Source organism: Macaca nemestrina, chromosome 7 (assembly GCF_043159975.1).
Source record: "Macaca nemestrina isolate mMacNem1 chromosome 7, mMacNem.hap1, whole genome shotgun sequence".
Taxonomy (NCBI): Eukaryota; Metazoa; Chordata; class Mammalia; order Primates; family Cercopithecidae; genus Macaca; species Macaca nemestrina.
Window position 1 is genome coordinate 171048957 of NC_092131.1, and position 26655 is coordinate 171075611.

A 26655-nucleotide genomic window follows, 5' to 3' on the forward strand; every position below is an offset into this window, starting at 1 on the left:
GCTACTCGGGAGGCCGAGGCAGGAGAATGGCGTGAATCTGGGAGGTGGAGCTTGCAGTGAGCTGAGATTGCACCACCACACTCCAGCCTGGGCCACAGAGTGAGACTCCATTTCAAAAAAAAGAAAAAAGAAAAATTCAAAACACTCCTGAGAGATACAAAGAAAAGTTAAACAGGTGGAAATCTGTAATCTTGGAAAGCAACATTCATGACCAAAACAGTATCCATAGTAGAGAGTGTGTTAATAATAAAGTTGATACAATCCCAATAAATATCCCAACAGGATTTTCTTTTTTGAGGGAGAACAAAACAATCTGATTCTAAAGTTAATGTGCAAAGAAAAACTCTAAAGAAATGTAAAATTAAATTCAGATCTCACACCTGACTCCAGGATAAATTCTAGTTGATTAAAAAATGAAATGTAAAAAAAGAAGATATAAAATATTAGAATAAACCATCATACTTATTTTGAATCAAATGCTGGGGAGGGCATTTCTAGATACAACATAAAACTGGGGGGCCATCAAAGACAAGGTTGATAGATTAATTATTCTAAAATAAAAAAGAAAAATCCACATGCAAAAACCCTCCCTAAGCAAAGTCACAAGACAAACAGTAAACTGGTGAGTATTTGCAAATCAAATCACATATAAAAATAATTTCTTTGCTGTATGTTTTAGTCCATTTATGCTGCCATAACCTGAGATGGGTAATTTGCAATAAATAGAAACATGTTAACCCACAGTTCTGGTGGCTAGGAATTCCTGAGAGGTCAGCATCTAACAAGGACCTTCTTGCTGCGTCATCCCACGGTGGAAGGCCGAGGGCAAGAGAGAGGGCAAGGGGCTGAACTCACTCTTTTATAACAGCATCAACCCCGCCCATGAGGGCGGAGCTCCCATGGCTTAATTACCTCTTAAAAGTCTCACCTCTTAATACTGTTACAATGGCAATTTAATTTCAAGGGTACGTGCCACCACGCCCAGCAAATTTTTTTTGGTATTTTTTTGTAGAGATGGGGTTTTGCCATGTTTCCCAGGCTGGTCTCAAACTCCTGGGCTCAAGCAATCCACCTGCCTGGGCCTCCCAAACTGCTGGTATTACAGATCTGAGCCACTGCATCTGGCCTTGTCTCATGTTAATGTCTCTCTGGACCTGATAATTAGAAAGATGTGCATTTCTCAGATAAAAGTGATTTTCTTTTCTCAAAAGGATATGAACAGAGAGAAAAAAATGCATATGGATCTTCAAAGATGAAATGATGTTCAGTCTCACTCATAATAAGTAATTTCACACTGAAACTACAATGGGATATAATTTTTCACCCACTAGACCGGCAAATATTTCAAAATTTGATAACACATTGTATTACTGAGGAAACAGGGAAACAAGAACAATCACAAATTACTTGTGGGAGTCTAAATTGTTGTAACCCTTACAGGGCACAATTTGACAACATCTATGAAAATTTTGCATGCAAATACCCTTTGAACCAGCAATTCCCTTTTAGGAATTCATTTATATTTATAGATATGCGACATGACATGTGCACAAGTCTCTTCATGGTGACACTGTAACAGCAAAGACAAGATAAGCTAAACAGTAGTCAGTAGGGGATTGCTTAAATAAATAACAGAACAGACAATGAAATATTCTGTAGCTGTAAAAATGAATAAAGAAGCTCTTTATGAACAGACATGGATTCATCTCCAAGGCATATTGCTCAATGAAAACAGTGAGTTGTAGAGCATGTCTACGATATACTACTATTTTTGGTTTTCTTAAATGAGGAAAATATGTATAGCTTTTGCATGAACAAAATATCTCTAGAATGAAGTATGTACAAAAATCTGTTAATCATGACTGTTTATGGGAAGGGGACTGGATAGGAGAGAAGTCGGAAGGGAGAATTTTCACCATTTATACTTTGAACCCATTGATTTTGGGACCAAGTGAATACTTGCTTATCTAAAAATTAAAAATAGTTAAAATTTAAAAAGAAAATGTGAAGGCCGGGCACGGTGGCTCACGCCTGTAATCCCAGCACTTTGGGAGGCCAAGGCAGGCAGATCATTTGAGGTCAGGAGTTTGAGACCAGCCTGACCAACGTGGTGAAACCCCGTCTCTACTAAAAAATGCATAAATTAGCTGGGCATGGTGGTGGGCACCTGTAATCCCAGCTACTTGGGAGGCTGAGGTAGGAGAATTGCTTGAACCCAGGAGACAGAGGTTGCAGTGAGCTGAGATCACGCACTGCACTCCAGCCTGGGCAACAGAGCAAGACTCCATCTCAGAAAAAAAAAAAAAAAAAAGAAAGAAAAGAAAAGAAAATATAAAGAGAACAGTTTTGGCACTGGAGACCTACCTTTCAGCATCATTGGTGATGTAACCCCTGGGGTGGTAGTTTACAGGCCACACATGTGTGAGAGTGGCACTCTTACTGTCTAGTCTATTTTAGCAATTTTAGGGACACTACTGCTGTGAGCAGTGACACTGTTCCTGTCCACCATATGACAAGAGTGTGGGATGGGTTTTGGTTTCCATTTGCTAAGGTGACATTCAGCTGATATAATCCAGAGGAAAGGAAGGAAAACAGAGCAATTCCCTTTTGATATCTTAGTTAATGACAGCCATAATTAGTGAGTAAGAAAAAATGAAAAGATTTCCAGTTGAACGTGACTGACTAAACATGAAAATTTACCCTTCCTGCCTGTTTAAATCCTACTTCAGGGACCACAGGGATATAAAAAGGAGAGTAATTCTGTAGCAGCATTGGAAATTTAGAAAGGGTGCTTTCTGTGTTTTGAAAATAGATTTGGGGTACAAAATTAGATTTAGGGGTACAGGTGAAGTTTTGTTACATGGATATATTGCATAGTGGTGAAGTCGGGGACTTTTATTGCAACTATCACCCAAATAGTGTACATGATACTCATTAGGTAATTTCTCATCCCTGAGCCCCTTCCCACCCTCCCCCACCTTTTGGAGTCTCCAGTGTCTATTATTTTACCCTCAATGTCCATGGGTACACGTTGTTTAGCTCCACTTATAAGTGAGAATATGCACTATTTGACTTTCTGTTTCTAAGTTATTTCACTGAAGATAATGGCCTCCAGTTCCATCCATGTTGCTACAAAAGACATAGTTTCATTTTTTTAATGGCTGAGCAGTATTCCATGATATAAATATATACACCACATTTTCTTTATTCAGTCATCCACTGATGGACACTTAGATTTATTCCATGACTTTGCTATTGTGAATAATGCCGCAATGAACATACAAGTGCAGGTGTCTTTTTTATATAATGATTTATTTTCCTTTGGGTGGATATCCACGAGTGGGATTGCTATATCAAACGGTAGTACTACTTTTATTTCTTTGAGAAATCTCCATACTGTTTCCCATAGAAATTGTACTAATTTATATTTCTACCAACAGTCTATAAGTGTTATCCTTGCCAACATCTGTTGCTTTTTGGCTTTTCATAGCCATTCTGACAGGCTTAAGTTTTTTGTTTTTTTTTTTTGTTTTTTTTTTTTGAGACGGAGTCTCACTGTGTCCTCCAGGCTGGAGTGCAGTGGCGCGATCTCAACTCACTGCAAGCTCCGCCTCCCGGGTTCACACCATTCTCCCACCCCAGCCTCTGGAGTAGCTGGGACTGCAGGCGCCCGCCACCACGCCCAGCTAATTTTGTTTTTCTTTTTGTATTTTTAGTAGAGACGGGGTTTCACTGTGTTAGCCAGGATGGTCTCGATCTCCTGACCTCGTGATCTGCCCACCTCAGCGTCCCAAAGTCCTGGGATTACAGGCGTGAGCCACCGCGCCCTGCCAAGATTTTATCTCTTTGTGGTTTTAGTTTGCATTTCTCTGATGATTAGTAATGTTGAACATTTTTTCATATGTTTGTTGGTCACTTGTATATATCCTTTTGAAAAATGTTTGTTCATGTCCTTTGCCCGCTTTTTAATGGGTTTTTTTTTTCTTGTACAGTTGTATGAGTTCCTTGGACATTCTGAATATTAGTCCTTTGTTGGATGCATAGTCTGCAAATATTTTCTCCCTAGACTTCATAAATTACTTCAGTAGTTTCAGGATACAAAATCAATGGTACAAAAATCAGTAGCATTTCTATACACCTATAACAACCAAGCTGAGAACCAAACCAAGAACTCAATCCTATTTACAATAGCTATGAAAAAAATACCTAGGAAAATATTTAACCAAGGAAGTGAAAGATCTCTACAAGGAGAACTACAAAACACTGATGAAAGAAATTGTAGATGACACAAACAAATGGAAAAACATCCCATGCTCCTGGATTGGAAGAATTAATACTGTTAAAATGATCATACTGCCCAAAGCATTCTACGGATTCAATGCAATTCCTATCAAACTGTGTTAGCCTGTTCTCGAATTGCTACAGATAAACGGAACCGGGTAATTTTTAAAGAAAAAAGGTCTAATTGGCTCACAGTTCTGCTGGCTGACAGGAGACATGATTCTGGCATCTTCTTAGTTTCTGGGGAGGCCTCAGGAAACTTACAATCATAGTGGAAGGCAAAGGGAGAGTGAGGAGTCTCACATGGTGGGAGCAGGAGCAAGAGAGACTGGCAAGGTGCCACACCCTTTTAAACAACCAGATCTCATGAGCACTCACTCAGTATATAGTGCCAAAGGGGCATGGTATTAAACTATTCACAAGAAACTGCCTCCATGATCCAATCACCTCCCACCAGGCCTCACCTCCAACACTGGGGATTACAATTTCACATGAGATTTGGTGGGGATACAGATCCAAATAATATCAATTACCAATGTCATTTTTCACAAAATTAAAAAAAAAATCCTAAAATTGATATGGAACCAGGAAAGAGCCTGAATAGCCAAAGCAATCTTAAGCAAAAAGAAGAAAGCTGGAGGCATCACATTACCTGCCTTTAAACTATACTACAAGCTATAGTAACCAAAACACCATGGTACTAGTATAAAAATAGACACATAGATCAATGGAATAGGGAACCCGGAAATATAGCCATATACCTAAGACCAACAGCTCTTTAACAACATAAACAAAAATATACAGCAGGGAAAGGACACCCTATTCAATAAATAGTGCTGGGAAAATTGGCCAGAAGAATGAAACTGGACTTATATATAAAAATTAGCTCAAGATAGGATTGAAGACTTAAATGTAAGACCTGAAACTATAAAAATCTTAGAAGAAAACCTAACAAAACTCTTCTGGACATTGGCCTAGACAAAGAATTTATGATTAAGACCTCAAACGCAAATGCAACAAAAATGAAAAATGAAAAAAGACAAATAGGACTTAAACTAAAATCCTTCTGCACTGCAAAGAAATAATCAGCAGAGTAAAACGACAACCTACAGAATGGGAAAAATATTTGGAAAGGATGTTTTTAAGAGATCAGAAGAGACAAAACATTCTTGAAGATATAAAGTAGATGGAATAAGATTGGTGGCAGTTCTAGAATTTGGGTCCAGAATAAACCTGCTAGCATTGCTCCAAAATAAAATTGGAAATTGCAGTAAAGGTTTAGGTAGTGCTGAAGAGAAAGAGAGGGCTGGGTGCAGTGGCTCACGCCTATAATCCCAGCACTTTGGGAGGCCAAGGCGGGCAGATAACCAGAGATCAGGAGACCAGCCTGTCCAATGTGGTGAAATCCCATCTCTACTAAAAATACACACACACCCACACAATTAGCTGGGTGTGGTGGCACACATCTGTAATCCTAGCTACTTGGGATGCTGAGGCAGGAGAAGGCAGGGGTTGCAGTGAGCAGAGATCGCACCACTGCACTGCAGTCTGGGTGACAGAGCGAGACTACATCTCCAAAAAAAAAAGAGAGAGAGAAAGAGGATATTGGGGCTGGAGACTAGAATCAGTACCTTCAGGTTACAGCTGCATGGAGTGGGGACAAGGAGGATACCTAACTAAGAAGTCAAGCAACTTGAAGAATCTAAATGTCAGCCTGTCTAGTCACAGGTCAACTCGTTGCTATGTCAGAAAAGCGATCAGTTCTAGAAAATTAAAAACACATTCTAAAATAAAAAATCGAATGACTGTTTCCCAAAGAATGGGCCTAACCAAAGATCTTATCAGAGAGCTAAAGACTGAACAGAGGAATTCTCTTAGAATACGGTGCGAAACAAGATGATAGGGATAAAGCTGAATAAGTCAGCAATTATAATTAATATGACCAATATGTAGTGCTCATAGAGTATTTGGGTTCAAATCCTGCCCAATCCTTTATTGGCTTTCTGATCTTGGGTAGGTCATGGAGCCACTCAAATCCTCAGTTTCTTCAGCTGTTAACTGGGGACAACCAGAAGAACTACCTATAGGATAGGTTTGAGCACTGTATGAAATAACATGGGTAAAGTGCTCAGGAGATTGCTTGAATTGAGTAGGACTCAATATTGCTTAGCTACATTTCTATCACTATTAATGTTACTAATGGGCCATCAGACATGCTAAAAATAAATACCTACAACAGAGTGGAGACCCTGTCACTAAAAACATAAATAAGTAAATAAAATACACAACCATATTAACATTCACAAAAGTATTCTAAAATAAAATTATTCAGGAATGTTGAAAATTAAATGACAAAGGTAGTCACTTGTTTACAAAATCAGTGAAAGATGAGAAATGTGAAATAAAAAAAGGAATTTAAAGCCAAACATATTCAATAGGACAGATTTTATATTTACACATAAGAATATGAAGACACTAGAACAGCAGTGAATCTTTATGCCTGAACAACATGCTATCAAAATACATAAAGAAAGATGAATTGACAAGTTAACAGTCAAAATGAAAGGATTTAGTAACTTTCTCAGAAAATAACCGATGTAATAGACAAAAAGCAGTTTTAGATACTGAGATCCCAAAGCTGACTCGATAGTAATATACAGAATTTTGAACTCAGGATAGAATATACACTCTTTGTAAGTACACATACACTATCTACAAAGATTGACATCGTAATAAACCAAAACGTCTCAATGAATTTCCAAATGCGGAAAACACTGAGGCTAATTTTCTAACTACCATGCAATAAAACCAGAAAATGGAAATAACAAAGAAAAGAATATCCCCAATCAAAAAAAAAAAAAAAAGAAAGAAAAGAAAGAAAAAGTTATATGTATCTGGAGATAAAAACAAAACAAAACAGAGAGGCGTTCTGTTATTTATGTGTAAACCAGGAAATCATGGTTGTGATTGCCAACAGTTTATACTGGGACAAGGGCTCAGTGTAGTAAAGCCAGCAGGGTGTGGCCAAAAAACGTAAGAAGACAAGGGAAAATAAATGAACTCTAAATATTAGGAGACAAAGCATAGAAAGTAGAAATTTTAAAATAAAAAAGCAGAAATTAATGAAACAAACAAGCAGGGCAAACAACAAAATTTGATAAGCCCCAAATCGAGTTCTTTGAAAATTGCTAATACAACTGTGAAACTACTAACAGACCTGATCCAGAAAAAAAGAAGAATTATAAAAGAAATATAACTATAAATAGGGAAGAGATTTAAAATTTGTAATCAACTCTATAGAAATAAATTGGACAATGTGTAAGAAATGAATATTTTTATAAAAATGTAAATTACTACAATTAACAAAAGAGTCAGAAGACCCAAATTCTTGCTGGTTCTGTTGAAGAAACTGAAAAGGTAGTCAGAGATACAGCCCTGAAATAGGCTGCAGATTCAGGTAGTGTTATGGGGGATGCTAGTGAACCTTCAAGGAGCGTGTGATTCCCGTTATTCAAACTGTCAGAGCAAAGGAACAGATGGGAAGTTTTCCTTCTCCTTCCAAGTCTAGCAAAATCTTGATAACAAAACTCATTTGAACGATAAGTATATGAAGCAATGCATATGTTGATTAGCTTGATTTAGCCATTCCACATATATCAAAACATCATGTTGTACACCACAAATATATGCAATTTTTATTTGTCAATTAAAAAATAAACAAAAACAAAACAAAACTAATTTGCGCTCAAGGGGTACAGAAGTTTGCATGGAAATGCTTCAAAAAGGCCTGGAAATAATCCAGATGCTAGCAGGCTACCTCCTACAGGGCTGGGACAGTGGCTGGAGAAAGAGGGCTTTCACTTTTTACCCTACACAACTCTGTACAAATTTTATCTTTTTTCAGTAAGTATGTATGAGTGGATTAACAATGCAATAGTTGTTTATTGCATTCATTATTTTATTACTTTTTAAACCGTAAGAAGAGGTGGGAAGTATTACCTATATAAGGGGTTGGCAAATTTTTTTCTGTAGAGAGCAAGATAGTAAATATTTCAGTCTTTGGGGGCCATGCAGTCTGTCGCAACTACTCAATCTTGGTGGCTAGCATGGAAGCAACCATAGACTATATGTAAATGAATGGATGTGGCTGTGTTCCATTAAAAATTTATTTCAAAAACAGGCTGCGGGTTGGGTTTGGTCCACTGCCATATTTTGCTAAATCTGATTTCTGTATCAGTGGAGAAATTGGTATTTTGATGTATGTTATTAAACCTCAGTCCAATATTTTATTCTTTTATTTAAAAATATTTACTAAAGACCTTTATGTTCCAGGCACTGTTCTAGGAACTAGGAGTACTAGGAACATAGCAGTGAATAACACAAAGCCACTGTCATCATGATGGTTGCATTGTACTCTGAGAAAAGAGACAATAAGCACACGAAGAACAAAAACAACAACGAAAAAACAAAAAACATGCTCAAGGGTGATACCTGCTGTAAAGAAAACAAAGCAGGGTAAGAGATAGAGGGCGCTGGAGTAGGGGTTGGTACAGTTTTAGAGAGGATGGTAAGAAAAGCTCCTGGGCTGGGGGTGGTGGCACACACCTGTAATCCCAGCACTTTGGGAGGCCAAGGCAGGTGGATCATGAGGTCAGGAGTTTGAGACCAGCCTGGCCAGTATGGTGAAACCCCGTCTCAACTAAAAATACAAAAAATTAGCCAGGCGCGAGCCTATAGTTCCAGCTACTCGGGAGGCTGAGGCAGGAGAATTGCTTGAACCTGGCAGGCGGAGGTTGCAGTGAGCCGAGATCACGCCACTGCACTCCAGCCTGGGGGACAGAGCAAGACTCCATTTCAAAAAAAAAGAAAAGAAAAGGCTCTCTGAACAGTATGTGACCATCAGGGAGCGTGAAGTCCTGAGCCAGAACCAGGAGAAGGCTGATGTGTCTACAGGGTTTGAGGGGCGGGGTGATGGGATAATGGTGGTACAGTGATAAGACGGAATCCAGGGTCCGGACAGTGACTCAGAGGAAGACAATGTGGTGAAGAGTGGTAAGATCCTGAACACAGTTTGAAGGTGAAGCTGGTAGAATACTGGTGGCTGGGATGTGGGGTGAGGGCAAGAGAAGAGTGGAGAAGGATTCAAGTCTTTGGACAGAATGGTCATTTGCTAAGACCTGAGCAAGCAGTGGGTTTGGCAGGGCGCTAATTCCGAGGTTTTTTTTCTTTCTTTCTTTTCTGTTTTGAGACTGTGTCTCACTCTTGTTGCCTAGGCTGGAGTGTGATGGCGCGATTTCTGCTCATTGCAATCTCCACCTCCTGGGTTCAAGCAATTCTCCTGCCTCACCCTTCTGAATAGCTGGAATTACAGGTGCCCGCCACCATGCCCAGCTAATTTTTTGTATTTTTGGTAGAGATGGGGTTTCACCCTGTTGGCCAGGCTGGTCTTGAACTCCTGACCTCAGGTGATCCACCCTCCTCAGCCTCCCGAAGTGCTGGGATTACAGGCATGAGCCACAGCGCCCAGCCCCCAGTTGGTTTTGCATGTGTTGCTGGGGCTGTCTATTAGACTGCAAGTGGCTTCTGTGAATAAGCAGCGAATTGGAGAGTCTGGGGTTCAGGGAAGGGTCAGGCTGGAGAGGCAACTATGGTACTTACAGGGTAGAGGCCCATGAGATCATCAGGAAAGCACTCAGAGAGTGTGCAATGTCGAAGACGTGGGGCCCTGGAGCAACATAAGGATACAGGATCCAGGATTCAGAAAAAGAGAGGAAAAGCTGGGCAGGAGAGCAAGGAGGAACACGGGGAAGTGTGGGTCTTCGAACCCAAGAGAAATGTTAATGAAAGGCCAAAAGATGACAACCAAGAAGGTTCTCACTGGCAACCTTAACGAGAGAGTGGGGTACAGAATAGGTTCAAGAAGGAATGTGAAGTGAGGAAGTCAAATCCAGCGCTTGGAGGCCCTGGCTTTGGGACAGAGAACTGGTCCCCGCAGAGCACGGTCTGGGGCCAGTGAGACTTTCACCTCTGCTCACTGCAGGACAACCAGAGAGCTCCATCCCAGGCTGTGCTGGGCTCTGAAATTAAAAGGTGCATTGAAAAGGTTCCTTCCCCTTTTGTGTGTATGCCGGGGTAGGAGGGCGTGGAGGGTGAGGGCTGCTGGAAGAAGGCGAGGAATGAAACAAAAATGACCAATACATTCTGATAAGCATGAAAACAGGGGCCGGCGCAAGCGTGTATGGAAACAGAGGAGGCTCCCATCCCATTTGCCCAGGTCTGTTCGGTGGAGGACGAGGGGAGTTTGAAAATAAGATGCCCAAGGATTTAATCAACCAAAGAGCCTGGACCCTCCATCCGTTGTTGCCATGGTGACCATGCCCATGTGGGCGGAGTCAGGTTGGTGGTAGTTTGGCTGTTTCCTGTCCAAGGCAGAAGCCCTGGTGGGCCGGGGTAGGTGGGAGGACCGTGTTTCCAACCTTAAGCTTAAGAACCAGGCCAGCCTATCTCAGGTTTGTGTCTGGGCACACGCATCCTGTGGGTGAGATGCACCAAGTCATTGCAAGCCACAGGCTCTAGAAAGAGCACAGAACATGGGACCTGGAGCAAGTCACTTCAGCTCAGAGCCTCAGTTTCCAAGCCTGCCATTTTGGGGAACTGGGGTTCATGGGACCAGGGAGTGAACAATTCTAGGTAGAATACATGACCAGCATTTCTTTCTACTTCTCCCGTACGACTCCCTTTTCAACGGATTAAATATTTGTGAGCCGAAGCACAATGCGGGCTTCATTTCTCCCTGCGTGCTGCAGACTTGTCTGGACATGGCGTGTCACCTATGTCTCCGGCAGCCACCAGCTGTCCTCCGGGCTGCTGCTGTGGGATTCTCATTGGTGGATCCGAGGTCCTGGATGCTGTCGCCTTGGTGAATGCACAGTGATGTGTGTGGGTAGGTGCAGAAGCTCCTCCAAGTTATTCTCTGCACTTACAGATTGAGTTTATCCCATGATGAAGCTCAAAATCAGTTATGCTTTTCTGTCTCCTCTGTTGTAGTTCTCCTCAATGTATGCTTCTGTGAGTGAGTAAGGTTGTCTGTTTTGACAGCCAAATGAACAGAAAAAGGAGGTTTTAAAAGCAAAAGTGTGCTGTGTCCCAGTTTCCCAGTTAACTCCATTCTCTCTAGCCATTCATGGCATGGAGACAGAAAAATCACAAAGCAATCACCGTGCATTTTCTGAAATCAGTCGCAACTGCTGAGTGGAAATGTGCCACTCTGAGGGATTTCCTTCCAGCCCGGCTTTTGTGACATGTTGTGTGGTAGCGGTCGTATTCCATCCCACCTTGTCCTCCAGTGCTGAGCTCAAGGATTTGGGATGGCACATGGTCCCATCCCGAGGTCACGGGGAGGGGCTTTTACCACAGCAGATGTGTGTGCAGTTCACGTGTCCTCGACGGCCAGTGGAGTCACAACTGATTTTGATGTTAATATGGCAAAACCCATTAAGGAGAAAAACTTTCCCCCATTCACTGACTCACAACCCAAGTAGAAATTGTTTTTTGACATTATCCATATTCCTGCTCGTTCCATGAGGCCTATTTGAGGTGGGCAGATCACCTGAGGTCAGGAGCTCGAGACCAGCCTGGCCAACATGGCGAAACCCAATCTTTATTACAAATACAAAAATTAGCTGGGTGTGGTGGTACGTGCCAGTAATCCCAGCTACTTGCAGAGGCTGAGGCAGGAGAACTGTTTGAACCCAGGAGGTGGAGATTGCAGTGAGCCGAGATCTCACCACCGCATTCCAGTCTGGGCGACAGAAAAAGACTGTCTCAAAAAAAAAAAAAGAAAAAAGAAAGAGCTGACATTCTAGGTGTTTAGTAATACCATACTGTCACATCTAGTGTGATAAAATAACAATAAGGTGCATTTTCCACAGGACTATATTTCAAATGAGTATGAGATGATTATGTTAATTATATTTTTAGACCAAAGTTTCACTGATGCAGAAAAATGTGTAAGTTGCAGGTTGTTTTTAATAAACAAAATCGACTTTATGCACCTTGCAGGTTAACCTAACAGACATTATTGTAATTTATTCAGTAGGTAGGGAACTTTGAACTCTACTGTTGAATTCATGGTGGGATTTATTAGTAGTAGGGAGCATGCGGGGAAGTATGCAGACATTGTTAGCAATAAGCAGTGAACACACAGGTAGTGGTGATATAAAGATAAACCAATACAGACAGAAAGTCCAGATATGGCCCCAGCAGGGCGTGTTTTCCGCATTTCCTAGAAGGGTTGGGAATACTCTCTTTAGATTTTCAGACCAGAAAAGGGCAATGAAGTCAGAGAGAAGACTAGCCTGGGCAGAAAGGGAAGAATGGACCAGGGGCCACCCATTCTTCCCTGTGCTAGTGAACAGATCATGGCTACAGAGAGGGGTGCCAACCTAAGGATGCAGGCAGGGTTGGCTATAACAGTTCCTTGGGAAATGGAAGTGTGGGAACATTGTTGGCTTCGTTTTAAAGCCAGAAGAGGAAACCGCTCTGGAACTTAGGCTGGGGGATGTGGGCGGAAAGGACTCAGGTCTTTATTCCTAGACTACTCCAGTACATATCTTACCCCATGGGCATCTGTATCAACAGACTCTGAGGGAAAGGTTGGCAGCAGACATGGACCTTGAAAATGCAGGAAAAAGAGAAGGTGCTGATCCTCCCCAGGAATCAGAAGCCCAAAAGCCTTAGAAACTCAAAGAAAGAAAGCTATAGCAGGGGGGCTACTTGGATCCCAGACTTCAGCTCTCAGGTCCAACATAGAGCTATGGATTTGAGGACTGTTCTTTCCATCTGTATTAGTTAGAATTCCTCCAGAGAAACAAAACCAACAGAATACACACACACACACACACACAAACATGCAAAAGATATTGAGATAAACATCTCAGTATATATGTGTGTACATTTATATACACATATAAAATTTAATGAAATGTATTTTAATGAATTGGCTTATGAGCCTGTGGAGCAGTAGTAGATCCAAACTACGCAGGGTTGACCAGCAGACTGGAGACCCAGGGGAGAGTTACAGTTAGATTCCAAATGCAGTCTATTGGCAGAATTCCTTCTTTCTCAGGAAGGGTCGGTCTCTGTTCTATTGTCTTTAACTGATTGGGTGAGATCCCCCACATTTTGAATGGTTATCTGCTTTTACTCAAAGTTCACCTGTTTATTTATTTGTTTGTTTATTTATTTATTTAGTTAGTTAGTTAGTTATTTGAGTTTTGCCCTGTCACCCAGGCTGGAGTGCAGCAGCGCAATCTCAACTTACTGCAACCTCCACCTCCCAGGTTCAAGAGATTCTCCTGCTCAGCCTCTTGAGTAGCTGGGATTACAGGCATGTGCCACCGCATCTGGATAATTTTTTTTTGTATTTTTAGTAGAGACAGGGTTTTGCTATGTTGTCCAGGCTGGTCTTGAACTCCTGATCTCAGGCGATCCACCCGCCTCAGGCTCCCGAAGTGTTGGGATTATAGGCGTGAGCCACCGCGCCTAGCCCAAAGTTCACCAATTTAAATGTTAATTTCATCCAAAAAAAAAAGACAGAAACATCCAGAATAATGTTTGACCAAAGATCTGGGCCCTGACCTAGCCAAACTGGCACATAAAATTAATTATCACACCATCTTAACACTGTCCCTGCGTAGAAGACTAAAAAAGAAAAGACAGAAGAAAGAAGGAGCTAGGACCCAAGGATAGGTAGGATGTATCAAGCAATAAGAATCAAGATAGTGTTTCCACAAGACACAAGAAAGAAAGTAAAAATCTAGAAAGATCTGCAGCACTGTTTAATTCAATGCATGTGCCTCAGGTATTTCTGGGGGCTGGTGGGGGGCCAGTCCCAGGCAAACTGAAGGTGCAGAAGTAGTGCTGGGATTAGCTTAGTCAGCAGGCCTGGTATGCATGGACTAGTTGCATAAAGTACTGGAAGCCTTGGACCTGATGGTTGTCTTCAGAGTAAAAAAGGAGGTAAGCAGAAAGACGCAGTCTACAAGCTGCTGAGTCAGTTACCACTTAGCATGACTTGAGTGCCAAAGATATGCCAGGCATAGAGTAGTTTGGGGCACAGAAGAATGGATCAGAGGAGGTTACAGGTTTTTGTACATTTAATCCTTACCACAAATTTATGAGACAGGTGCTGTTCATTATCCTCATTTTCCAGATGAGAATCTAAGGCATAGAAAGGTTTAGCAGTTTGCCCAAGGCTGCATAATACTTGCGATGCTTAATTTTGTGTTAACTTAGTCAAGTTGTGGCGCCCAGTTATTTGGTCAAATATCAGCCTATATGTTGCTATGAAAGTATTTTTTTTTTAATGTGATGAACTTTTTTTGTATTGAGACAGAGTTTCACTCTTGTGACCCACACTGGAGTGTAATGGCACGATCTCGGCTCACTGCAACCTCCGCGTCCTGAGTTCAAGCGATTCTCCTGCCTCAACCTCCCGAGTAGCTAGGATTATAAACGCCCACCACCACAACCGGCTATTTTTTTTTGTATTTTTAGTAGGGAGAGGATTTCACCATGTTGGTCAGGCAGCTCTCGAACTCCCGACCTCAGGCGATTCACCCGCCTCGACCTCCCAAAGTGCTGGGATTATAGGCTTGAGTCATTGCACCTGGCCAGATGTGACGAACATTTATATCAGTAGACTTTGAGTAATGCATAGTTCCCTTCATAATGTGCGTGGGCCTCATCCAATCAGTAGAACGCCTTAAGAGCAAAGACTGAGGTTTCCTGAGAAAGAAGGAATTCTCTTTAAAACTGTCACATGGAAACTCTGCCTGAGTTCCTAGTCTTCTGCCCCATGGAATTCAGATTCAAGACTGACTGCAACATTGACTCTTACCTGAATTTCCAGCCTGCCAGCTTTCCCTACAGATTCTGGACTTGCCAGTCCCCATAGTTGTGCGAGCCAATTCCTTAAAATAGATCTCTTTTACTCGGCATGTGTGCATATTAGAATTACGTACTGAAAGCAGGAAGTAGGAGGGGAAAATAAACAGAAATCACACTTTTGTTAAATCCCAGAGGCACCTGCAGTCCAGAATCTTGTATTAGGAAGGGCAGACCTTACCTCCTGGATGGGGCTGTCAGGACTTCATGTCTCTACGGAGGGGGCCCACCCCAGAACCACCAGCTCAGTTCCAGCCAGCAAAAGCCTCCTGGCTCTTCAGGAGCCTGCCATCACAGGGAACCCAAGTCCACCTAAGTCAGGCTCAGGGACCTTGGAGGGCTTTGTCCTGAGATTACATGGGTCTCTATCCAGCAAAAGAAAAGTTGGAAAGCTGTGTGCTTTCTAAATGAACACACTGTGATAATGGGGGCCCCAAGTACATGTTTCTAATAACAAGCCTGATTAAAGGTAAAATTAATTATATATGCTATTTAAACATAGTAAATGTTGACCTGTGTATTATATTTTTCTACAATACTTACTGATGGTTGTACCTTGGATACTTATACGCCATAAGCAAGTTGAAGGAAACAAATGGCGTACACACCAACTATTGACATTCCATTCATGCCTTTGTTTTTTTATTGTTTATTTTATTTTATGTTATTTTTTTGAGACAGAGTCTTGCTGTGTTGCCCAGGTTGGAGTGCAGTGGTGCAATCTCAGCTCACTGCAACTTCCGCCTCCCAGGTTCAAGCGATTCTCCTGCCTCAGACTCCCAAGTAGCTGGGATTACAGGCTCCTACCACCACACCCAGCTAATTTTTGTAGTTTTAGTAGAGATCAGGTTTCACCATGTTGGCCAGGCTAGTCTCGAACTCCTGACCTCAAGCGATCTGCCCGCCTTGGCCTCCCAAAGTGTTGGGATTACAGGTGTGAGCCACCGTGCCCAGCCTCCATTCATGCCTCTGAGGTGGGAAGGACATTGCATGGAGTAGGGACCATTTGGATAGCTGCTTTGTGTTCTCATTTTATGCAAATTCTTCCTATCAGACAGTCTGTACCTGCAAGGAATAGCCATGAAGGCTTACCGCAGTTCAAGTTTTACTCTAGCCCACAAAACATGTAATTTATGAGCCAAAAGAGAAGCTGGAGGCCATTTATGTTGGAGCAAATTCAGAATGTCTCACCAGGAATTAAGACTATTTTTTCTTTCCTTTCGGAGAAGCATTAGGCACACATTTTAGAGAATGACTGCTTAATTTACAACCTCTTACTCATACTTTAGAAGTTTACTACTGAAGTGCAGAGTTATCTGGAATGTTCTGAATGAGTTGCATCATCTTGTTTTAGGCTTGAACAAAAACTAAGAACAGACACCAGGCACACACTTCAACAGCATCAAGTCCCCACAGTCAAATGGAGGCCTCCAAATACCATTCTTTTCATACTGTGGAACAACCAAAAAAATCACACAGTGGTCTAAGTATGTCCTAGAAAATATTAGCATCAGCAAAACGACATGTAAGTAGCCAAAGGACGTGGTGGAACAAGAACTATGAGGAGAGGAAGAAAATGAAAAGTAAAAAGATAGGCCTTTTTAAAGATTGCAAACACACTGAGAATGTTAACATACTTATTACATCATTGGAGACTTTGTTCTTGATCTTCAGTTCCAAGGGTACTGCTAGGATCGGGTTGAGTTCCAACCGTTGCTGTTTCTTCTGCAGCAGATGCATCTTGTAAGATCCTATGGGATTGTTCTGCATTATAACACAAGTGGGCATCACATTTCTGGCAAGCTCATCCACTGGTTGCTTATCTTTTTTAAAGTTATAACAATCTGTTGCTAGAGATTTAGCTATCTCAAATTGTATATAAAAGAACCAACATTATTCAGTTTACATTTCTCTAAACAAACATCCATTCATTCATTGAAAAATACATCATTACCAGTTGTTCAAGATAAATAAGTGCTTGTCTCAGCTAGGAATAGAGTGGCCCTTTTTCAAAAGTGCATGCTGCTATTTTTCTGAACATGGGGCTTTGAGAGGAAATACCTACATTCTTTGCAATATTTAAAAACGGGTTTCACGGAATCAGGGGAAGAAGGAAAAGGAGGCACCAGAATCCCTTTCAAATATGGCTTCTTCCTGAGCCACCTACCGGTGATGCGCACGACTTCCCCATCTTGGGCTTGGGTTTGGGCTTGGTCCCTCTTGAGCTTGGGAACCAGAGTCAGAGGGCGGTTCTGGCTGACTTCTAAGACTCACCAGTTGAACTCGTCTTGCTCCTCCTCGGGATGTGACCATGATTTCTGCCTCTGCCTGGACACCACCTTCCCCGCACACCTGGTTGAACACTTCAGCCACTTGGTTCCCTCATAGGCCTTTCCGCCCTGCTTCCCATCAGGCCCGAGAGGCAATGGTCCCCAGCAAAGAGCTGACGGCACATGAATTGAAACTCTCTGTGGATCCTCTTTAACTCTCCAAGCCCGCCTCCTGCACCTCTTCACCCACCCCTGCGCATATCAGCCGCCACCTTTGTTCATGTCTTCTGCTCCTCCAGCTCCTGAAGGCGGCGCCCATCCTCCCATCATCATGTAGTCAGTGCCAGCCCCGTGCCTGCTGGTTGTGAACACATAATCATGCAGTCACATTGAATCACGTCACTGCAGAAAAGCCCACCCCAAGAGACGAGCTATGGGAAAGATGGTTTGGGGGCCACTTTCCCTGAGCTTTCCTGGTATGTTCACACTTCAGTTGCCCTTCTAGCTCTAGCTCTTGCCCATCTTCCCAATGGGAGAAGGTCAGGAACAAAAGAAATGTGTGGCCACTTTAAGAGGTGGGAAGTGGGCCAGGCGCAGTGTCTCACGCCTGTAATCCCAGCACTTTGGGAGGCCGAGGCGGGCGGATCACAAGGTCAGGAGATCAAAACCACCCTGGCTGACACGGTGAAATCACGTCTCTACTAAAGATACAAAAAATTAGCCGGGCGTGGTGTCGGGCGCCTGTAGTCCCAGCTACTCGGGAGGCTGAGGCAGGAGAATGGCGTGAACCCGGGAGGCGGAGCTTGCAGAGAGCCCAGATCGCGGCACTGCACTCCAGCCTAGGAGATAGAGCGACAGAGCGAGACTCCGTCTCAACAAACAAACAAACAAACAAAGAGGTGGGAAGTGCTGCAGGGATGAGCCTCTTGCCCCTACTCCCTGGTCCCTGTGAGGTGGGTCTTCCCCTGTAATTAGAGGTGCCAGTCATTCTTTTTATGGTACAAGTGACCTGTTGTAACAACCAGTATTGTCCACAAACAACATTAAAATGTGGATATAAAACATGAAGAGACAGTATAGGACTTCCAGGCCCCGTGAATATCACTAGCAATGATAGCGAAATACCACGAGTTCTTGCCTTCAACTTTGTGCTGAATTGATAATCCTGCCTTCTGCGGAGCACTCTGCAGCAGCACTGCTAACTTGGAACTTCCTTGCTGTGCTACCCTAGGATGCAGTTATTTAATAGTCTGTGTTTCTAATGACGGCAGCTGCTTGTTTTTGTATCACAGAACTGTAGGGCTTCCTCAGAATTTATATGAGCTGAGTCTACCCCATACAGTGAGAAGAAATGGATTTCCTTCTGAAGTTGGATGTCGTTATAGCCGATCATAAATCAGCCTCTTTGGGGGCACCCACAGAGGCTGAGCCCCACTGAGCACAGATGGCTTGCCCAGTGCTGGGAGGGGCTTAAGCTCTTGCAAAGTACTTGCTTTATAGCCTGGGATTGATTATTACCCAGGGAATCACTTACAAACATTAAAAGCCTAAATTCTAACCACTGCTATGACATTCAGGTGGCAAAAGAACAAATATTTTCAAATTTTCCTTTTTTCTCTGCTTTCTCTTTCTTTCTTTCTCTTCCTTCTTTCCTTTCTTTCCTTTCTTTCCTTTCTTTCCTTTCTTTTCCTTCCTTCCTTCCTTCCTTCCTCCCTTCCCTTCCCTTCCCTTCCCTTTTCTTTTCTTTTCTTTTCTTTTCTTTTCTTTTCTTTTCTCTTCTTTTTTTGAGACACAGGTATTATAAGGTATTACAGTAATAATACATTATTATTATTATTATTTTTGAGACACAGGTTTGCTCTTATCACCCAGGCTGGAGTGCAATGGCACGATCTTGGCTCACTGCAACCTCCACCTCCTGGGTTCAAGCGATTCTCCTGCCTCAGCCTTCCAAGTAGCTGGGATTACAGGTGCCTACCACCATGCCTGGCTAATTTTTGTATTTTTAGTAGAGATGGGGTTTCACCATGTTGGCCAGGCTGGTCTTGAACTCCTGACCTCAGGTGATTCGCCTGCCTCAGCCTCCCAGAGTGCTGGGATTACAGACGTGAGCACAACGCCCAGCCTAAATTTTATTTTTCAAAAAAAAACACAAACAAACAAACAAACAAAAAACCTCAAAAACAATCTCTTCAGTTAAACTTGGATAATATAATTGCTATATCATTTAAAAAAAAATACAACTTTTAAGTAGTTTTAGATTCTCGTGGAAGTTGCAAAAACATGTAGCTTTCATTCAGCTACATGGATGAATAAATACTTCTCAGAAAAAAATTGTATTACATGAAAGCCTAAAGTAACATAAGAAGTCGTTCATAAATATTCATTTTCACCAACTTGACTTTTTCAGGGGATTGATCATTTTACTCAATGTTACGGAGACTGTGGAATGGAGGGGTTTATAATTAACCTGTAATTTGCCACAACTATCCTAAAAGCCAAAGGCAATTTTTCCAGAGACAAACTTTAAAATATATTATTTCAATATATTGTAAAATATAAAAGCTTGACTGTATTACAAACGCTTAAAATATAAGTCTGGGCCGTTATGGTTCTGTCTTGGAGAAACGTAGGCAAATGAAGACCAGCAACCAAATGCTACTTCAAAATAGTTCAAATCCTTTTCTTGCAATTCTCTGAAACCTGAATAGGTCCACATGCACACAGGCCATGGTATCACAAAATAGGAATCCCCTGTTCTTGCATCTGTCCCCGTTACTCCTGCAACTTTCCCAGAACATCTGCTGCGGTTACCTTCCCCAAACCTTTCTCTTCTGACCAGCCCTGTTCACCTTTTCTCTCTCCTACTCTTCTTTCCCTCCCCCGACTCTTCATTTCTTCTTCCTCTTCTCTTTTTATTGTTTTATTTATTTATTTTTATTTGAGACAGAGTCTCGCTCTGTCGCCCAGGCTGGAGCGCAGTGGCGCGATCTCAGCTCACTGCAAGCTCCGCCTCCCGGGTTCACGCCATTCTCCTGCCTCAGCCTCCCGAGTAGCTGGGACTACAGGCGCCGCCACCTCGCCCGGCTAATTTTTTTGTATTTTTAGTAGAGATGGGGTTTCGCCGTGTTAGCCAAGATGGTCTCCATCTCCTGACCTTGTGATCCACCCGCCTCGGCCTCCCAAAGTGCTGGGATTACAGGCGTGAGTCACGGCGCCCAGCCTTCATTTCTTTATGACATCAGCCAACCCAAACCCTCTCCTAGCAAGAAAGAACCCTTTCTCTTGAGAAGGAAGGAGATTGGAAAATTAGAACAGGCAATTACAGATCTCTCTTTGGAAGGCTGGGAGAAGAGAAACAGTTGAGAAGACTTCCTTGCCAATTTTTTTTTTTTTTTTTTTTTTGAGACAGAGTCTCACACTGTTGCCCAGGCTGGAGTGCGGTGGCGCCATCTTGGCTCACTACAACCTCCGCCTCCCAGGCTCAAGCCATTCTCCTGCTTCAGCCTCCTGGGTAGCTGGGACTATAGGCATGTGCCACTACGCCCAGCTAATGTTTTTGTATTTTTAGCAGAGAAAGTGTTTCACCGTGTTGGTCAGGCTGGTCTCAAACTCCTGACCTCAAATGATCCACCCACCTCCGCCTCCCAAAGTGCTGTGATTACAGGTATGAGCCACCGCACCTTGTCCCTGTGCCAATTTTTTTAAATGACAGCTTTATTGAGATGTAATGTGCATACCACAGAAATCACCCTTTTAAATATATATTTAAACATTTAATATGTTTTTAAATATTTACTGTATCAAATGTTAACATTTATATTTAATATTAACATATATTTAATATATTAAAATATTAAATATTAACATATTTAATTTTTAAATATATATAGTTCAGTAGTTTTTAGCATATTCACAGATGTATGCAATCATAATCTAATCTCAGAACATTTTCATTATCTCAAAAAAAAGTACTGTACCGTCAGCAGTCACTTCCCATTCACCCACGACCTCTGGTCCTGGCAGCCACTAATCTACTTTGTCTCTGTTGATTTTCCTCTTATGGACATTTCATAGGAACGGAAACCTACAGATGTACATGTTGTGATGGGCTTCTTTCTCTTAGCATAGTTTTAAAGGTTATCTGTGTTGTAGCATGCATCAGTAACTCATTCCTTTTTATGATGAAATAATATTCTGTTGTGTAGAGAGGCCATATTTTGTTATCCATCTGGTTGATAGGTAATTGGGTTGTTTCTACTTTTTGACTATTATGAATGATGCTGCTATGAACCTTCTTAGACCAGGTTTTCATGGACACATTTTCATTTATCTTGAGTTTATAACTAAGAATGGAATTCATAGATCATACATCAACTCTAACATTTTGAAGAACCATGATCATTTTTGTGCCTCTACCTGCAGAATGAAAGCTAAGTCCAGCTTCCTTAACCTATTAATATTTTATGTCTTGCACTTAAAAATCCTCATTAAAACAAGAAAGATATAAATATTTCTATTAGATGATTAGAAATCATCCCTCAGGTTGTGTCAGCAGCTGTATACAGTTTTCTTGGGCATCACAGATGCTTATTTCTATATCATTAAGGAAGGAGACCACTACTACTCCTGCTGCCCTCCTCCCCTCATCTTGCCTAGTTCACAAGACAGGAGGAGAGTGAGAAAGAAACAAAAGTAAGATAAATAGCCAGACAACCTTGGCACCATCACCCAGTCCTAAAAGTTAAACAAAGTAATAATAATAACATCAACCCCTGGCCTAAACTACCTGTGTTATCTGTAAATTCCAGACACTGTATGAAAAAAGCATTGTAAAACTTTCTGTTCTGTTAGCTGATGCACGTAGCCCCCAGTCACGTTTCCCACGCTTGCTCGATTTATCACGACCCCTTCACGTGGACCCCTTAAAGTTGTAAGCCTTTAAAAAGGCCAAGTATTTCTTTCTCGGGGAGCTCGGCTCTTAAGATGTGAGTCTGCCGACACTCCTGGCCGAATAAAAAAACCTCTTCCTTCTTTAATCTGGTGTCTGAGGAGTTTTGTCTGTGGCTCGGCCTGCTACATCATGAGATTTTAGAGAGAAGCAGTGGGTATTTTTATTAAAGTAAAGATCAATGCAGGGTTGAAACTCATGATAACATACTGTGGCTGGGTACCTGATATTTTGGTTAGATCATAATTAAGCTTACTACTTTTTAGAGCAAACTATGTCCTTACCTTCGTAATGAAGAAAAAAGTAGGTGAGTGGGGAAGGCAGAATTCCTCCAGATGAGAGCAGAAAGCACAGGAGGCTTTTGCACCTTTGAAAAAGAGCTTCAGGAGAAAAGCCTCCACTCTCTTGGGATAGCAATCCTGAGGGAGGATCTCTGTGTACTCCTTTAAGGAGAACACACCATCAGACGCCAAGTGCGGGAGCAGCTGACTCACATTGAATTCCTTCAGGATCTTCTCTTTATAACTCATCAGTATCCGAGAGCCACTTGTTCCTCTTCTTTTCTCTCTGTTCTTGTCTCACTGTCGTAAAACCAAGACTTGCCTCTTCTGGCCGGGTGCGGTGGCTCAAGCCTGTAATCCCAGCACTTTGGGAGGCCGAGATGGGCGGATCACGAGGTCAGGAGATTGAGACCATCCTGGTTAACACGGTGAAACCCCGTCTCTACTAAGAAATACAAAAAATAGCCGGGCGAGGTGGCAGCGCCTGTAGTCCCAGCTACTTGGGAGGCTGAGGCCGGAGAATGGCGTGAACCCGGGAGGCGGAGCTTGCAGTGAGCTGAGATCTGGCCACTGCACTCCAGCCTGGGCTACAGAGCGAGACTCCGTCTCAAAAAAAAAAAAAAAAAAAAAAAAAAAAGACTTGCCTCTTCTCTCAAACATCCTGGTGTGTGGAGAACTGGGGAAATATCTCCCTCCTGGGTCTTGCTGCTCTGTGCCCTCCGTGGGCAATGTCCACATCGCATGGACACCTGTAAGCAAAACCATACTGCCACCTGGAATTATTACAGATCTGCGGGAGGAAGGTAGGCTTCAGATTAAAGCCAGGAGCTGCACAATGCTGACTGTCCTGTCCCAAGACCATTATGCTGCACTAATCAACACCTTGCTGCAGTAAACTTCAAAAGACGAAAAGAGATGTAGTCTGGCTAACCCCTGATCAATTTAAATTCCTCCTTGATCCCCAAATAGTCATTTCCGCATCTCCCCACACCCTCAAATGATCATTTTCAACATTATGGAAATAACAGGCTCACAGTCTGTATTCAATGGTCTCATCATAGGCAGGAAGTCCTATCAGGAACTGCGCTGCTCACCTATCCCTGCACTTCCCACCATGCAGTTCGGGGTTAGGCAGGGAATTGCAGTAAAACTATACACAGTAAAGAAAAGTTAGTTGTTTTTTTGTTTTGTTTTGTGTGTGTGTGTGTGTTGTTTGTTTGTTTGTTTTTTGAGATGGAGTTTCGCTCTGTTGCCCAGGCTGGAGTGCTGTGGCACGATCTCAGCTCACTGCAACCTCCGCCTCCCAGGTTCAAGCGATTCTCCTGCCTCAGCCTCCTGAGTAGCTGGGATTACAGGCGCGTGCCACCACGCCCAGCTAATTTTTTTATTATTATTAGTAGAGACGGGGGTTTCACTATGTTTGCCAGGCTGGTCTCGAACTCCTGACCTCAGGTGATCCACCCACCTTGGCCTCCTAAAGTGCTGGGATTACAGGCGTGAGCCATCGTGCCCGGCCGGCATTTCAGTTTTATTAAACTGCCCACTGCATGCCAGTTCTTAGTAGCACAGTCTCTTTTTGTTTTGGGAACTCAAAACCTTCTAAGTGATCACCTGGTTAAATAATGCAATCCCATAAATGACCCTTCTCTTCTGATCCACGCCTGGTGTCCACTTAATTAAACCAGATTAGAAAAAGGGATTATTGCCGGCTCGGGGAGGCTGCTGCCACAGACAATGCCTCACTTCAGATTGTGCAGTTATAATACAGTTGCTCCAAGCCACCCTTCATGTTTACATCTGCCTGGAAGCTCTCAGGCCCTGGAGTAACCTCAGGACACTCCTGGCCTTGTCTGTGGGTAACCAGTTCTTCTCTCAGATGTGTGGTCTGTGCTGTTCCTCCCCATCTGCCAGTACAAGTAAGGTGTGGCACCTGGGCCCTTCTCCCACTCACATTGCCTGTGTCCTCTCTCTGAGTCAACTTAAGACCATGCAGGTAAACAGGAGTGACTTAAAGGAGCTCAAATACGTCTTAGTTTTTTCCAGTTGGGAAACTGGCAAAAAATTCTGTGGTTATGGTAATATTCTTGCCAGTTTATAGAAGCAATTAGATCTTTTTCTATAGCATCAGCGTGGAAGATTTCCTTTTCAGGAAATCAAAACTCCTCTGAGTGGCCTGATAATAGTAACCATAAGAAACTAATTTTCCTGGAATTGCTTCTGACCTCACTTGTGAACTGGAGATTGTAACTTTGCGTCACTATACTCCATTTTATTAACCATGTGGTTCAGACGCTTTGGCATTTTGGAGCCTTGGTGACTCTGGAGAGAGAGACTGTGCTTCCCAGGATTAGCCAGTTCCTAGAGATAGCAAAGAGCTTGCCTGAAAGCCTGCCTTTCGTACACAAATCAACCCATTCATTGCAGACCAGCCTGGCCAATGGGGTGAAACCCTGTCTCTACTAAAAATACAAAAAAAATTTAGCTGGATATGGTGGCACATGCCTGTAATCCCAGCTACTGGGGAAGCTGAGACAGCAGAATCTGTTGAACCTGGGAGGCAGAGGTTGCAGTGAGCCAAGATCACGCTACTGCACTCCAGCCTGGGCCACAGAGTGGGACTCCGTCTAAAAAATAAAAAATTTCAAGCAATCCAGTGCTCATACCCCAGCCCCCTCCTTTCTCAGGCTCTTATACTCTGGGCCAGGATCTACTTGCCTTAGTCACCCCAGGACCAGCTACCAGAATACTACGGACAGCCCTATGCCCCAGTCAATCATGCCCCAGAAATTATTCAAACCAGTCAATGCTAAGTCTGCTTACCCTGCTTCACCTGTCCCTTCCTGTGGAAATCATAAGAAAGGCCCTTGCCCTCCTTTTGCTCCTGCTCTATCTCCTGACCTACCTGGTACCCCTTCCTCTTGGGAACAGTAAAAAACTCTCTTTCCAGCGGCAGTCATCTCCTGACCTGTTGGCCTCATCACACCTGAATCCTAACAATACCTGTCTTTAATAACACCCATGGAAAGTACAAACCTGGAGCTGGGCTGGGACAACACTGTGAAGCTCCTTGAGCTTCATGAACTTCATGAACTTCACGAATAACTGGGCCAGGGGCAGTCACAATCCCTGCTACACTCTTCAGCAGCAGCAGTTTCTACAAATGCAGCCCTCATTGGAGCTTCTGAGAGAAAGAGTGTCATCTGGTGGTATTTGGTAGTCTCTTAGGCCATTTTCTTTCTCTCTCTTTTCTTTTCTTTTCTTTTTTCTTTTTTCTTTTTTTTTTTGAGACTGAGTCTTCCTCTGTAGCCCAGGCTGAAGTGCAATGGCATGATCTTGGCTTACTGCTCACTGCAACCTTTGCCTCCTGGGTTCAAGCGATTCTCCCGCTTCAGCCTCCTGAGTAGCTGGGATTACAGGCGCTCGCCACCACGCCTGGCTAATTTTTTGTATTTTTAGTAGAGATGGGGTTTCACCATGATGGTCAGACTGGTCTTGAACTCCTGACCTCGTGATCCTCCCGCCTCGACTTCCCAAAGTACTGGGATTACAGGTATGAGCCACTGCACCTGGCCTCCTCTCTCTTTTAAATAGATCAATTTTAGAGCAGTTTTAGGTTCACAGCAAAGTTGAGCGGAAAGTACAGACAGTTCCCATACAGCTCCTGCCCCTACGCATTTACAGCCTTCCCCACTACCAACATGGGCACCAGAGTGGTCCATTTGTTACAATCAATGAACCTATACTGATACACCTTTATTGCCCAAAGTCCATGGTTAACATTAGGGTTCGCTCTTGGTGTGTTGGACATTTTATGGATTTGGTCAAAAGTATAATAACATGTGTCTATAATTACTGTATCATACTGAGTAGTTTCACTGCCCCCAAATCCTCTATGCTCTGCCTATTCATTTGTCCCTCCCTTCAA

The 26655-nt window shown here is 42.8% G+C and overlaps 1 protein-coding gene across 1 annotated transcript in view; it reads right to left on the reverse strand.

Annotated features, from left to right (window-relative positions):
- LOC105497535 (tight junction protein 1) overlaps nt 1–17660 on the reverse strand; it is a 364046-nt gene extending 346386 nt beyond the window's left edge. The window contains exons 1-2 of the mRNA XM_071067225.1: nt 17503–17660; nt 16866–16992 (exon numbers count right to left, since the gene is read on the reverse strand). The gene's annotated coding sequence lies outside the window, so the exon portion shown is untranslated. The remainder of the gene's footprint in view (nt 1–16865; nt 16993–17502) is intronic.
- Nucleotides 17661–26655: the final 8995 nt, after the last annotated feature.